Here is a 6,397-nt window from a genome sequence, read left to right as displayed (position 1 = left end):
GAAATCTACAAATGTTTAGTATAGGGATGTCTGCCATTCAATGGTTTGCTCGATGATGATTCTTAATGTGGCAATTTGGTCAATGCATGATCTCTCTTGTCTAAAACTGGCCTGTTCGTCTCTTAGTAACTTATCAACTTCTTTCTTTAACCTCTGTAGGATGATGTGACGTAGGACTTTGCTAGGAATGGAAAGCAAAATTATTCCTCTCCAGTTGCAACAGATTGATTTGTCGCCTTTCTTTGGTACTTCAATGAGGATTCCTTCACGCCAGTCATCAGGTATATGTTCGTCATTCCATATTTTGTTAAGTAGTTGGTGAAGTTCATCAATACCGATGTTATCCATTGTCTTATAGCTTCAGGGGGTATGTTGTCGATCCCTCCTGCTTTCCCATTCTTTAGTTATTTTATTGAAGTGTTTACTTCTGTTTTAGTTATATCTCCTGTCTTGATATTCAGGACCTGTCTCCCTTCGATGTTAGGTGGGTCTGTTGGAGGGGGTCTGTTTAGCACTTCTTCAAAATGACATTTCCATCGTTTTAATTGCTCTTCAATTTTTGTTATCACATTGCCATTTTTTTCTTTAACTGTAGCATTTGGTTTCGATCTTCTTCCACTTAGTTGTTTAGTTGTGTTGTAGAGATATTTCATGTCTCCTTTGCTACATGTAATTTCTGCCTCTTGTGCTAGTTGTATAACATAGTTTCTTTTATCCTTTTTACAGTTTTTCTTCACTTCTTTGTCTTTCTCTATATAAAGGTCTTGTGTTTGTCTTTTTTGTTGTCTTGTGGTGGCATTTAAGACTTTTTCTTTGGCTATTCTCCGTTCTTCAACCTTAACCCATGTATTATCTGACATCCAGTTTTTGTCTTTATACTGCATGTATCCTAATGTTTCCTCACATGTTTTTAGTATTCCATTTTTTGTCTGCTCCCATTTGTTGTTAATATCATTCTCCTCTATAACCAGGTCACTTATAGCTGAGAATCTATTTTGAAGAGATATTTGGAATACTTCTCTTATGTTTGGTATTTTCAGCTTCCCAACGTTGAACTTTCTTCTTTTGACAACTATTTTTTTTTGGGGCTAAAAGTTTCATCTTTATTGACCCTATAACTAAATGATGGTCTGATGCAGCATCTGCTCCCCTTTTTATCACTACATCTTGCAGTGAAGACCTCCATCTCTGAGAAATAGTTATGTGGTCTATTTGGTTTTCTGCATTTCCTGCTGGTGACACACAGGTTACCTTGTGGCAGTTCTTGTGTTTGAAGAGTGTTCCTCCTATGACAAGTTTGTTGGTAGCACAGAAGTCTGCAAACAATTTACCGTTTTCGTTTATTTTTCCTATCCCATTGGGGCCGATTTCTCTATGCCATCCCTTTCTTTTTGATCCAACCTTAGCATTTAGGTCACCCATAAGTACCAATATGTCTCTTTTTGGTTTGTACTTATAAATATTTTGATATGAGCGTCACTGATGAGTCTTATGTAGACGAAACGCGCGTCTGGCGTACTAAATTATAATCCTGTTACCTTTGATAACTATTTGGAACTTTTTCTATAGTTGTTTGTAATGAGTGGTAGAAGTCTTCCTTTTCACAGTCATCTGCACCATTGGTTGGGGAGTATACTTGTATCAGGGTGTTTTTTTGGAAACGTGAGTTAAAGCGTGTTGTGATAATTATTGGTGGATGGGATTCCACTCCAGCAAAGCTGTTTTAGATCTTTTCGTTATTAGAAATCCAACTCCCTTTTCGTGTGGTCATTTTGTTTGGTGTTTCCGGAATATATGATGGTGTGGCCTGTATTCAAATTTGTCATGCCTGATGTGTTCCATCTAACTTCACTTAATCCTAGAATTTCGATCTTGTATCTATCCATCTCTTTTGCTACTTGTGCACATTTACCACTTTGATATAGTGTTCTTACATTCCATGTGCCTATTCTGGTGGTGAGTTTGGTTGAAAACAGCTCCATCGGCCTTCGCGTCATCTGCTGTTTTCGATTAAAATCATGTTTTTCCTCCAGTCTGTGACGAGAAAGAGTATTGGCTATTGTAGTCGTTTCTGTAATCAATACAGTTTTCCAAGGCAGGGTGATTAACCCTACGCTTAACCCCCTGTGCCCGGAGGACCGACAGCTTTTCTGTAGGGGTTTCCATCCCTTAGACGAGTGCTGTTGCTATCGAGTTCCATCTACCCGAATTTTCTGTCTGGATTTACTTACATTTCCTTTGATTCAAGAATCCAATCACAAGGCAGTGATACTATTTGACCCAGATCTGGGACAAGGATGATGAGTGCTAGGGCGTGTCCACACGCCGATGGGCCTACACACTGCATCTCTGGGGCCCTTGCTGCTCCGAGATCCTCACCATTAACGTACAGTTATCTGGCCATGTCACTATAATTATAACAGTAATATTAGGGATCCTAACATAATTCAACATGAACTTTTCCGAAAGACCATGCATTCAAATAAATATAGATTTCTTTGAGGACTACTCCAAAGCATAGGCTAGACGAGAAGAAGTTGAATCGGACACTCTGTCAGAATGGGTTGAAGAAATATATGAAAAAAAGTTGAAAACACTATATGACCGATGTCCATATTCAGAAATGTAGAAACTGTTAAATGTCTATAATTGTCTCTTCATGGTAAATAGTATATTGCTCCAACGTCCAATAAAAAATATTAGTTTCAGGTGGTATACCAAACACTTTCACTAAAATTAATTTGGCTGGTTTAATTTTCATAAAATTTTGTCATAGTATTTACTTTGACCCTTTAACAAAAATATAAAAATTTCAAAAATTATGAACCAACGGTTTTGTCAGAAAAATTACACTGGTTATATAGAAGTTTGACAAACACCAATTTTGATCATTGAGAAGTTTAATATTCCTTTTACAACATAACGTAATTAAAACATTTAGCTGACTTTACAGAGTTATCTCCCGGTAGTGCTAGGTACCACCTTAAACAATATTTTATTCAAATAAATTGAATTGGATTGGGCAACAGGCATAGCCAATGTATAAAGCCCTCTCCACTGAAAAAAACAAAAAAAATATTGTGTTTATATATGACATGTATGATTAGTACTTTTGTGAATGTCTTGTAAAAGATGAGGAAATAAATAGTCCATTGATATATCATTCAGAAACTTAAAACAAGAGGCTATCAGAGCGACAGCAAACCAGATTTATTAATAATTATCCGTGTCCTGGCATTTTTCAATATTACAAGAACCATAACTGATGCACGGTTAAAGTTAAAATCATCAATATCAAACTTGACATCCATTTTGTCATCATGAGTAACAACATATTAAAATTTGAAAAGCTTTGGTTGAATGGTTAATGAGTAAATGCAACAACATGACTGGTAACACAATTTTTCAATCTTTCAAGAACCATAACTCCTGTCCGGTAAAAGTCAAAATCGTCAATATTAAACTTGACCTATGTTTTGTTGTCAGTAACAACATATTAAAAAGTCAAAAGCTTTGGTTGAACGGTTCATGAGTTAATGCACGGACAGGAATGTAAACGCCATTTTTCAATCTTTCAAGAACCATAACTCCAGAACCATAAAAGTCAAAATCGTGATATTGAACTTGACTTCCATTTTGTTATCAGCAAGGATTTGTATAGTTAGACTGATTACACTTTGCTGTTTTGATATATGTTCAAAGTGTTGTCATATGTTTATGCCCCACCTACAATAGTAGAGGGGCACTATGTTTTCTGGTCTGTGGCTCCGTCCGTCCGTTCGTTCGTCCGTCCTTGCGTCCGTTCGTCCCACTTCAGGTTAAAGTTTTTGGTCAAGGAAGTTTTTGATGAAGCTGAAGTCCAATCAGCTTGAAACTTAGTACACTTGTTGCTTATGATATGACTTATGACTTATGATATGATCTTTTTAATGTTAAAGTCAAATTAAACTTTTGAATGTAATGTCAGCCATGTAGTTGAGAGGAAAAATAAAGAACTGAAGAAGGCCATTGGCCGAAACGTCTTGAAAAATTGGTTTATTTAAACAATTATATAAAGTATGTTCCCTATTGGAATTTTGAAAACAAGGATTACATGTATGTTATGGATGTGATGCTATAATTTTTAGAAACAAGATGGTATTTCTAATTTCCCTGTTAACCATGATGCTAAATGCAATTTCTGGGGAGAACACTGTGACTACTGTATATATTGTATGCTTCAATATTGTCCAAAATTGGATTTTATGGGAAGATGGAGTTATTATGATAACCCATGTCAGAGAATAAACCATGCTAGGTATATACAGGGCATGTTACTTGGAAGAATGTGGGCTACATCCTTTAAAATTCAAGCTGCAACAGTCGCCTGCATATTTTATGCATCAGTTTATCCGTTCAAAACATTTCCACTCTACCAAGTACTTTATCACTATATCACTATCAGGTTCATATTTCAACCTATTTAGCAATACACACTTATGATATAACATCAAAGTACCAAAATTGTACCCAGTAACCAAATTGCACCTATTCAACAAAAAAATACCTGCAAAAATCTTACAAGTTTTGTTTCACCATGTGAAATTATCGTATTATCACCTTTTACTCTGGTAGATTCCCCATTTCCATTCTCAATTTTAGATTAATTGATGAGTGATAGATTTCTCTTAGAAGAAATTTAAAGGTCTGAGTGACTATAAAATATACAGAGAACAATACCTGTGGTATTTGTTCAATGGGACAATAGGACTGCAAAAAGTTTAAATGGACAGGTAACTATCAGGTGAATCTATGGAAAGGTTCAATTGGGTTCCAATAAAATGAGCAAATTAAATGTGTTACCATGAACATCCTTTTCTTCCAAAAATAATAGTTACAGCATGAAATAAAACAAAATCTCTGTTTATATCCCAGTTTAAAGGATTTGAAATTAACCATACATTTGGGTACTGGCCTCATTACAGGATCATGGATTGTTTGGATGTAACTTCAAACTCATTTTTCAATGACTCTACATGGACTCAAAATTAAATTGGTGTAACTCTATTGTAAACAAGGAAAGTCTACAAAATAAGCACAGAATAAACTTTTGTCTGGTACATAAAAAAGTTGGGTAAAAAAATCAGACAATTTTGATAAAATTAGGGTATTCTCATGTTAGCAACTTCACAACAGACTTACAAATTCATTTTCATGACCAAAACCCCCCAAAAAGTACAAACCTGAAGGCAATAAAATGCTTTGCCATGCACAGCCTGTTACGACCGCAGATGTATATTGAGCATATAAATAACACAATTTTTGTTGTCAGTTGAAATCAAACATATTTTAATTTTGGATCCTTTAAACTTCAATATGGACTAATTTGAAAACAGGTAGCAGGTAGACCCACATATTTCTATTCAGCAGAAGTTTCTAACTACAAATCTCTTTAATTTCAAATGATAGCAAGTCCTACAAAAATATTGATAATGTTTACATTTTTTTTTCTAGTTCCTCATGTGAAAGCAGTACCTTTTTGGTCACTATTTATGTGTTGCGTCTAAATAAGAATTGTAACACTTTATAGTGACTGAATAGGTTAAACAAATACTTCTCAAGAAATCAAAAAAAGAAGACAACTTGAAACAGCACAGCCATGCCAGTATATGTATGTATAAAACTCAGATCAGAATAGCATGGACAATATGTTAGTTTTATGTCCTTGAGAATTTATTGAGGAAAGATATCAATAATTCTGCAGATAATGCAATTTATTCAAGTGTTTTGTACATTGCTGTTAAAATTTTCACACAATCAGTGAAACATTCAAACAAGCTAAACTGAATTTTTATTACTGAAAGTTTCAAACATTGACAAATGTTTTATTTACCAAATAACTCATGTGTTTCTGTGAGAGAAAAAAAATCATGTGAAATTTTTGGAATTAAAGGGAAAGAAGATCCTTTTCTCGCTGTGGTGCATGTCAATTGTGAATATATACTTACGGTTACCAAATATATTTTCTTTATCATGATACTCACATCAACATTATCAAGAAGTACATGTACATCATAGAAAAGCACAGACTACAGATAAAATGTTTAAAACACCCTATTTTGAGTGCATCTCCTGCCAAATCTGTACTAGATGAGTATAATTGATGTAAATAAGGTAATTTTTGGAAGAAAAACCCAAAATTAAAAAATTAAAATACCCCCAATAATGTACTATAACCCCAAAATCAATTCTTATCTTCCTTTTGAGTTTTGTGTATGAACCTTTTGGTAAAATTTCATGGAAAGCCATTTACTTAACTCAAGTTATTGTCTGAAACCAAATGTGTTTTTTTTAACATGCTTGTATTTCCCATTTCCATTCTCAATTTTTTTTTGCTGTCATATAAGAACTTGAAAAG

This window comes from Mytilus trossulus, chromosome 13 (genome assembly GCF_036588685.1).
Source record: "Mytilus trossulus isolate FHL-02 chromosome 13, PNRI_Mtr1.1.1.hap1, whole genome shotgun sequence".
NCBI classification, from domain to species: domain Eukaryota; kingdom Metazoa; phylum Mollusca; class Bivalvia; order Mytilida; family Mytilidae; genus Mytilus; species Mytilus trossulus.
The sequence above is the reverse complement of the archived record's forward strand: the minus strand, read 5'-3'. Positions refer to the sequence as shown.